The sequence below is a fragment of the Pteropus alecto genome, unplaced genomic scaffold, assembly GCF_000325575.1.
Source record: "Pteropus alecto unplaced genomic scaffold, ASM32557v1 scaffold164, whole genome shotgun sequence".
In the NCBI taxonomy this organism is placed as follows: domain Eukaryota; kingdom Metazoa; phylum Chordata; class Mammalia; order Chiroptera; family Pteropodidae; genus Pteropus; species Pteropus alecto.
The window spans coordinates 4,965,482-4,975,247 of record NW_006439568.1 but is presented as its reverse complement, the minus strand read 5'-3'; the positions used below and the strand labels follow the sequence as shown (position 1 = coordinate 4,975,247).

The window sequence follows — 9,766 nt, the reverse complement described above, 5'->3', positions numbered from 1 at the left end:
TTTCCCTCTTTCCCCTCTGCCTGTGCTCCTCACCAACCAGACGTAGAGGTCCAGCCACCCCATGGATGATGCTCCCACCTAGAGTGGATGGGTCCCGAGTCAGACGGGAACTCCCAGGGCCATCAGCCACTTGCGTGTGCTCACTGACATTAAGCAGGCAGGACCTCCTCTGGCCACCTCCTGTCTGAATCCTACCCATCCTTCGATTCAGCTTAAACGGCGCCTCCACCAGAAAGCCCTACCAGATCGCCCCAGCCAGAGTCATTACCTTACCAAGCCCTCCCCATCCATGTCACTTTACAATCCTGCCATGGGCATTTCCACTTACTTTTATTTATTATAATTACTTGAGGATACATCATAGCTCCTCTATACGATTGCAAACTTGTGGACAGCAGTAACCAATTGCCCCCATTTTGCTCACACCTACCACCAGCCTCCCCTTCGACATTTGGTGTAGTGTTTGTATTCTAAGTGGTGGAGAGATATTTGTAGAATAAATGGGGTTTTCGTTCTTCTCTGCAAAAGGATTCCTTCCTTTCAGAATGAATGGATGGGCGTGTAAGAGCATCTACTCTAGAACTACACTGGGCTGGATCTTAGCTTCACCATCCGTTCGCTGTGGGACTTTAGACAAGTTAACCTAACACTTTTGTGCCTCGCTTTCCCCACCTGAGGAAAATGAGGATAATCACAGTCACCTAACACGGTGGCTGTGAAGATTAAACGATGTGCTTGATGTAGTGCCCAGGACAGACTTGAGTGGATCAACGTAGCCGTTCGATGTGGGCGATCGTACATGCGAATTTTTATTTGATTTTAAAAAACTTATTCACCGCCTTGCGCAATTCAAGTTTTAGGGGGTTGCCAGATCCTTTCCAATCCTTGCATTTATTGAACCCACATCAAGCATTGACTCCTCACTGCATAGCCTCCCCCTGTGCTCTCACTCAGAGCAGGGGGCAGGGAGAGGAGAGATGGAGCCCCGAGCGGCTGGAGTTACCGCTCGCCAGCCTGGGACCAGCAGCCACATTAAACGTTCTTACTCAATTCATGTGACTAGACAAATTTGGAATGTGTGAGGGAGAGAGTTTTTCCAGCTATGAGTCAGTACGTTTCTGCTCTCACACACACATAAAAAAAATTTTTTAAAAAAATAAAAAGAGTTTAGTGAGAATCATTTATAAGCACAAAGTGGAAACCGCTGAAAATTTTATTTTGACCTGAAGGCAAGCAATACTTAAGACATTTAATAAAAGGTTTGAAACAGGATGCAACAGAGAGAAAACACCGCTAGCTGCCTTTTCCTTCTGTATTCACAGCCACTGTGTTCCACTAGGAGAGTCCAGTTTACATGGGTTTATTATTAAGTAACTCCTGGATCCCCAGACTTGTGCTAAACATGGTGGGAAAATAAAATGTGTTAAAGAAGGGAAGCAGAAACAGCATTTATTAAGCACCTCGTATGCCAGATAATTATGAGTTGGAGGGGACATGTCCCAAATTCAAACGCCAGTGTCGGGGAATGCGACAATTATATTCAGACACTTGGGTTCAAACCCCAGCATCCTGCTTTCACAATATATCTAACCCCCATCATGTCCCATTTTATGGAAGACAAACTAAGGCTCAGAGAAGATCAAATATTTTGCTTGTAATCACAGAGCTGTTGAATGGTAGAAACCCTCTCCTAAGCTGGGTCTGTCATTCTCCCTATGGTAAAGAAATTAGGGTTAAATCAATGTCACTGGAAGCCGAGTAGGAGCTCCATTTCCCACCAAGGAGGGATCAGACACATGCGTTCTGGCGGTCATGTCTGCGTATCCTGACCAGGCACGATTTTGTCGCAGACCAATCTCGTCAACCACCTTCTGCCATTTGCCTTTGAGTCCCACCCATCAGAGATTATGAAGAACCTGATTCCCATCCAGGTCGATCCTCTCTTCGCTGTTGTTTATTTTAAAGAAAGAAACCACTGCCAGCCCAGAAAGCTTGTGTTTCCAGCTCCCTTACAGCTCTTTTGCAAGGGCTCATTTCCATAGATCCCCGATCTCCAGGGAGCTGTGTCTTTGCCTCTGAACACGAGCTGCAATCAAAGGCACATTCATCCGCGCACGTCTGCCAGCCGCCGCGCTGGAGCCAGGGCTGGAGCGGGGCTCAGGCCCGGTGCCCCGGTAGAATTTTCCCCTGTACAAATCAGATTGCCCTGTGGGTGCCCTTCATTAAGATGGCAGGGGCCCAGGCATTGCTTCTCAGATCACTGGGGGACCTAAAGGGGGCTCAGGGTAATGGATGGATTCCACCATCTGTTCAACAAATACTTTTGAGGGCCACCTTGTGCTGGAAACTGCAGACCCCTAGAATCCCAACTCTTTGGTAATTTCCCATCACTCCCATGTAGAGACTCAACTGTTTAAAAGGGCTGCAGCTCCTGCTGTTTGTCCGGCCTGCTCGGCTGTGTCTACTCTGGCCAGCTGCCATGTCCACCATGGCCCCCGTCACCACGGTCCTGTGCACGCCCCTCTCTGGCTGTCTCAACCCTTTTTTCCCTCTCTGCTTGGTTCACTGCTGACTGCCTTTCGGGTCCCCTCCCCACACCTGCTGGGTCCTCGTGTGCCTCTCCTGGAGATCTTGCCACCGTCGTGTGTGCTTCGGCCAGCACGATGATCTTATTGAAGTTTTTGTCTCCAACCCAACTGCAAGGGCTGGCTCGCCTTATCTCTTCTGCTCCTGTCCCGCAGTCAGGGCCGCATAAAGAATGAAGAGACAACGGTGAGCCAGGTGGACACTGTTGGCCTTGTGCCGGGCACATCTCCTAGAGCGTCGATTGTGCTCGGCGATTTCGAAGGGGATATATTTGGATATAAACACAGATCAATCCTCAAGTAGAATTCAGCTTGATCAGTTCTCAGAATCCAAGACGTCGAGCTGAACCCACACTCCTCAATGAGGTTATGAACTCAGCTTCCTCCATGCACGTGGGGGTCTTAGTGGAAGAGTAGGTTGCAGTCGGTGGGAGAGATGTCAGGCCAGAGTTCAAACCCCAGCGCCGGACTCTATTCCTGTGACGCCAGGCAATTTATTTGATCACTCTTAAGATTCAGGTTTGCCGTCTGCAAAACGGGCTATGACCACCTGCCCCTCAGAGCTGCTGTGGGAAAGAGAGATGACACGAGAGTCCAGCTCAGTGCCCGGCACAGAGCGAGTGCTCAGGAAGTGGTGGCCTTTGCATTAGTCATTCGCCAGCGACGGTCTTTTGAACTGAAGGCTGTTTGTTGGTGGTGACTAAGGTGACGCATTTTCTAGAGCAAAGACAAGCAAACTAAGACTGCACTTCCAACTTACAGAAAGATGGCTCCCCGGAAGTGGTTATAGCTTTCCACCATCTTTGAACTTGACCTTCCTCTCCCATGTCCAGCCTGGAGCCAGAGCCCATTGCTCCCTCCCTTGTACTCCATGATTGCTCGCCCTCTGGTCCATATAAGGCCATCACCTCGGGACATAATGACACGTTGACTGGACCCGGAGTTTGTTACTCATCTGCTAAATGTTTGCTGAATGAAAGATGGGATGGAATAAACTGCCTTAGAGGGAGTCATCCTAGGGGAGGGTGTTTTCCTCTTCTACAGACTGTTCAAGTAGCTTCCCCTTTTCTTCCCCCTTCAAGTGTGTAGTGATTTAATGGGCTTGAATCAGGCCAAAATGGAATATGGGGGACCTGTGTGGAAAATTCTACAGGCAGATTTTTCCTTGTTGGGATTTTGCTCTAAATGACCAGCACTTTCTGGTGAAAGGAGTCCAGAGCCAGGAAGACTGGAAACGTGTGCACGTTGAGAGCTGCAAGGACACTGAAAAGTCCCTTAATGCATTCAAAATGCCCGTAATGCGAGCTGCCGTTTCCCACGCGCAGAACCGTGTTGGGCACCGCGTCCCCGGATCCGTGACTCGGCCCGAGGAGGCAGGCTCTCTTTAGAGCCCCCTTGGCTGGCGAGGAATCCAAAGTCCCAGGGAGGGAAGTGATGGGCATGAGGGCACAGAGGACACGTGCAAGAGGATCAGGGTCAAGGGTCTAGTGGGTGGTGGTGCAGTGCTGGGTTCGAGGGTAAACGGGCAAACAGAACCGATTCGGCGAGACTCCCCAGCTCTGAGAATAACTCATTGTGCAACCCCGGCCAAGTCGCTCTCCTCTGCTCAAGAAGAAGCACCTGATCAGTTGGGGATAAGAAATATTATTGATAATAATAGTAGTTAACATACCTGCTTACACGATTCTAAGCACTCTGTATGTCACTTCCCTTAGTCCCACAGGGTAAGTCGGGAGGACAGAGCCTTGAAGGGACTGAGACCGTGTAGCCACGTGGCTGCATGGAGCACGGTAGGTTCAAAAAGTTTGGCAGATCGTGAGCCCAGAACACAGCAGGGCAAGTTGAGGTGGGGAGATGTGAGCAGGGCCAGGCTTCTCAGGGCCTTGGAGGCCCCAGGCTGAGGACTCTGGTCCTTATCCCGAGACACATGAGGCACCTGTCAGCAGCTCCCATCTCGTACGTCCTCCATGCACACTGTCCTTTCTCACGCTCCATCTATTATTTGTCTTTCTCCCTTTTTGATACCACAAGTTTCCTAAGAGTAAGGACTGGGTCTTATTTATTTATGTCTCTCCGATGCTTAGCACAGAACCAGGTACGCATGGGTACTCGATAAATGATTGTGAATCGAATACTTAATGTAGTATTCAATATTTAATGTTAACATGTTCAATATTTAATAACTATAGATAATACATTTGTCATATAGTTATTAATATCTATAATATCATTTCCATTAGGTAAGCATTTCTGCTATAAAATGACATATGCATTCCTAGAAAACACTGCACTCTGAAAAACTCAGAAATCGCTTTGGGGACCACTGCGCTGCGACAGAACCCTCACCATCATGCAACTCGGTCATGAAGCACAATCCTAGCGACGGTCCTGGCACACTTCAAAGGACCTGAATAACCATAGGGCTATATTTTAAAAACCGAAAGGGGAACTTGATGGAGGGGCTAGAGCAGGGCTGACGCTGCCGAGTTGGAGGAGCAGGTCGCCCGCTTTGCCAGAACAGTCAGGGATGGACAGGGCAGCCCGTGGCCTTTGCACAACGATCAGGGAGAAACGAACAGTAAGCGCTTCTGAGACTGAGCACTGGGCCGACCGACCGAGACGGGGAGCGTGGAGCGAGCGGGCGTCTGGACGGCGAGGGTCCTCTGTGGCTTGCAGTGCTCTGCTGTGTTGGGGTACTTTGCATCCGGCGGTTTGTCACTTGGTGGTACCAAACATTAATGTGGTGGGAACATTTGCCTATGAACCACGGTGACCTCCACAGTCTCTTGACGTCATTCCCTGATATAACTTACGTGCACTAACCTGCGAGTGCAGAGCAAATGGTGTGTAATGCAATCAACCCGTGACGAGCTGACAGACAGGAGTGACACCTGGCCAGTTTACATCGAGAATGGTACCAGGCGCACTCCCCATGTGGGCCGTGGACAGTTTTCCTCTTGGTCCGTGAGTCTGTTCAGTAAACCCATTCTGTTAGAATGTAGAGCAAGACCATGTGGCGCTGGGTGACCCTGCGAAGAGCATGACACCTGGGATGTGGTTCTTTCCGCATCAGGAGCACCTGAGCTCATGCCTCTGGAATTGGAGTCAGAGGACCTCGACCCCAGCCTGTGCGACCTTGGGAAAAGCACTTCACCTCTCTGTGCCTCGGTTCCCTCAACTACGCCAGAGCTCTGTGACACCCCCGAGTCCTTTTAAGGAGATTAGCTGAAAAGCTCTTTCTAAACTCCACAGAGTTTTGCGGAGTAGTGTCGAGTCAGGAATACCTGACGGTGTAGGAATAACCAGGTTCACAGGGCAGCAGGCAACAGAGCTAAACGCCCTGGAATCAAGCTAAATTCATCACTGGGGTTAAATGCAAAAGCTTGGATTTCCCCACAGGAAGGAAGCCCAGAACCTCTGACTGGGAAATCGTGCTGGCCCTTGACAAAAGTGTGGAGGAGGGGACCCTGCCTCCCTCTCTGAGGGGTCTCCCGGACACGCCCCCCACCCGCCCTCTCCAGGTCCTCATCCGCCCACCTCTGGCCAACCGCCCTCGGCCCCTCCCCCAGGCCGGGCCTGCTGCCCCTTTGCTCTCTCATTTTACTTTCCCAAAATAGTGCCCTCGAAGGGACACCAGCTTGGGACTCACAAGAACATGGGTTTGGATCAGCTCTACCTCTTCCCGGCTCTAATACCACAATAGCCAAGTTCTGGCTTCTTTTAATCAAGTTCCTCACCTGGAGAATGGACTTCCTGATGAATGACCTCCTCCCTCCCCTCCTCCGTCCCTCTTTTCCTTCCTTCCTTCCTCCCTTCCTCCCTTCTTTTCTCCCTTCCGTGATTAAAAGGTTTATAAATGAGCACCTTGCAGACTCTAATATGCCCAGGTGTCACCTGAGGAGCCTATTAAAAAGCAGGTTCTGATTCCACAGGGCTGGGTGGGGCCTGAGAACCTGCCTTTCCCACAAGCTCCCAGGGGACGTGAATTCGCCCCTGCGCAGCGAGAACATAGATCAGGTCCACAGTGCCTGGCCATGGAAAGCACCCAGTCAACAGAAACTGTTGCCATGAAGGTGATTTTTTTGCCCCACGCAAAGGGTTCTCCTTTGAGAGCAAGGACAGATGAGCAGAGAAACAAACCTCTGCTCACCTCCAAACTTTCAGGGAAACAAGAAAAAACAAGTTGTGCTCTGAAGGCGGGCTGGGCGTGGGGAGCGAGGACGGGGCTCCCGCAGCGCGTCAGCGTGCTGCTCGGTGCACGGGGCGCTGCAGGTGGGGCCCCTGCCCTGCAGAATCCTCTAGAGCTCAGGCCTCGACTTGCCACGCTGGGAACGCATCTCCGCGCCGGGCACACGCCTGTCCCTCCGGCTACAGCTCTCCTGGGGAATTTTCAAAGCACCCAGGGTTCGCTTGGCAAGAGTTTCCCAGGATATAAATACGCATTTGGGGCTTTTGTGTCAAGGCCTGCAGTATTTTTTTTTTTTTTTTTTGACTCGAGGCCTGCGCACAGGGCTCTCCCCCGCATCCTCATCAAAATGGAACCACAGAGGGCCCGCCACTGCTAGGAAGAGACACCAAAGACTGGGGGAGACCCCAAGTGAGGTTCAGGAGAGAACCCCCCACCACCAAACCCTGTCAGATCTTGCTGGCAGTCTTGCAGTTCTCAACGAGCTGCTGACTCACCCAGGGCGAGGGTCTTTTTTTTCTTTTTCTCTCAGAATCACCACAAAGCCCAGAGATTTTGAGGTTGGTTTAATGAGCAGCTCAGTCCTTACCATTTCTTTTCTCTGTCTTCTCCCCATCTCCACCCCGGGCCCCCCGGGCCTCAGTCCTGCCAGAAAACAGACTTGGACGCCCAGGTGCTCTGCTCTGCTTTTAATATCGAGTTTCTCTTCCTCGTAGGTCTCGAAGCACTGACTGCTCTCGGATTGACCGTGTCAAGAATTCCCAGGATGTGAGCCGTACGGGACTGGTGAGTGACCACGTGATCGGAGGCGATGGATGTCGGGGCCTGGGGTGGATGGCTCAGAGGGAGAGTGGGTGGATGGGAGGAGCAGGGCAGCCCTGAAACCGGTTCCCTCCAGGCGCCTGGAAATGGCACAGCGCAGAGAATCCAAGCGTGAGTCCCTTGGAATTACTGGGTCCCTGCCAGGCGCTCACCAGAGGCCAGCCGAGTCTGCAGGTGGCAGGGCTGTCTCCCCTGTTCTGTCCAGGGGGCCTGTGCTTGGAATTACTCCCAGGGAACCGCCTCACCAGGGTTAGGGAGACATGCTTAGGACAGAGAGGGAACTACCTGGCTCACAGCAGTGTGTAAACTCCAGCCCTGAGGAGACAGGACAGAGAGGTGAGAAAGGCACCTTGGCACGCGTAAAGGGCTGTCGCTGACGGGAGGAAGGTGGACGGCTGTTGACTTAGATTCCTAACGAAAGAGGTGTGCACAGGTGAAACGGGCGTCCAGGTGGAGCAGTGGCTTAGCCGTCACTCGCGGAATTCTGGCACAGGATGCAGAAGCGTCGATGGGAGATGCAGAAGGCGACCGCAGTTTTGAGTGGGGCGGTGTTTTCCCAGACGCTGTTCCATGATGACCAGGACACCCTGAGGGGCGGTAGGGTGAGTGAGGGAGAGGGTTTAGGGAGAGTGAATGAGGGAAGCTTCTGAGCCACACGCACCCTCTCCCGGCTGCTACAAAACCGTTTGGAAGCTGCTAGATGAGGTGACGCTCAGGTGTCTCCTGAGACGTGTTGTGCATTGGCCAGCTGTCCCTAAGCTAATGCCAGACAGTTGCACATACCACAAGTGTGACTCCAAATACCTGATGTATGTGATGGGGTGGGCAACTCTCCAGGCATGATGGGGGTTTAGATCACAGGCTCTGGGTAGCTCTCTCGTACCAAGACCCTCAAAAGATTTACCAGCTTGTCACGCCATTGAGAGATTTGTCCCAGGATCCAGACCACACAGAACAGCAAAAAGGCTTTGGGGACCGCCGTGGTGGGGCTCCCCAGGCTGTGGGAGAACAGTGAGCGTGGCCACCCCAAGAGAGTTGGGGCTCTTTGGCAGGACCAGTGCCACGAATTCAGGTCGCCAAGATCCTGGCCACTCAGTGTGAGGAGAATTGCACCGCAGACCCAGCTAGGGAAATTGCACAGGAGGGACACCCATTGCAAATGGGGGAGGGGGGAATGATGAGCCCCCAGGCTTCCTTCGTGCTTTGTAATAAGGTCTTCCTCCTCTGAGCCCGGGGTCAGCGACAAGGGTAAATATTTACCGAGGGCTCCTGAGGGTGGGGGCGCTATGGGAGGCCAGAGATGGTGTTTTTCTGTGAGAAACTGACAGCCTGGATGAGAATCGAGTTTGACAGTCGTGGTGCATAGGCTGTACTTTCAGCAGAGTCCTGAGTGCTGGGGCGGGGCGTGGGGGAGGGCTGAACCGGGCCGAACCGGGCTGAACCGGGCCGAACCGGGCCTTGAGCCGCGACTGGGCGCTTCCTTGGCAAGTCTTCAGGCAGGAGTTGGGCTTTCAAGATGGGCTGTGTCCTTGATTCACAGGACCTGGCACATAGTAGGTGCTCGGTAAGTGGCTGTCAGGTGGCCGAAAGGGAAAGCGAGGGGGAGGCAGCTCAGGGAGGCCGCGTCTGTGTTAAGGGCAGGGCCCTGGAGTCGGTTCAGATCCTGCCTCTTCCACTAGCTGCGGGGCCAGTGCCGGCCTCTCTGTGCTTTCGTATCCTCTCTGTAAAATGGGGATAATGATAATACCTACCGCATCGGTTGACTGTGAAGATTTGGAGAATTAATTCATGTCAAGCCACTTGGCCCTATGCCGGTTCGTGGGACGTGCTCAATAAATATTGGCCCTTATTCTTGTTCTAGATGTGGGATGTGGCCGCAGGCTAAGGTTCATGGTGGGACAGGACACAGCAGCATGGGTCAGGGCACAGAGCACTGGACTGGGAGTCAGAAGCCCTGCCTTAGCTGCCGTGCGAGGCGGAGGGATGGGGGTAGAAAGGGGATCCAGTCGTAACCCCTGAGCCCACTCTCCAAAACAGAAATTTGTGAGAAGGAGGTCGAAGGCGGCTCCATTTTCCTGCTCCCCCTCTGCCAGTCCATCGTGGTCCTGGCCCTGGGCAGAAGGCGAGGGCAGCTCAGCCCTTCATGACGAGCTGGGGGACCCCACGGAGAGCG

At 52.6% G+C, this 9,766-nt stretch overlaps 1 protein-coding gene across 4 annotated transcripts in view; it reads left to right on the top strand.

Moving 5' to 3' along the window:
* ZHX2 (zinc fingers and homeoboxes 2) overlaps positions 1-9,766 on the top strand; it is a 137,663-nt gene that overhangs the window by 57,794 nt on the left and 70,103 nt on the right. For 3 of the 4 annotated variants that reach the window (XM_006916582.3, XM_015592993.2, XM_015592994.2), the window contains exon 2: positions 7,488-7,557. The gene's annotated coding sequence lies outside the window, so the exon portion shown is untranslated. Of the gene's footprint in view, positions 1-7,205; positions 7,332-7,487; positions 7,558-9,766 lie in introns of those variants that run through there. The other variant, XM_025050150.1, reaches the window with a different exon arrangement.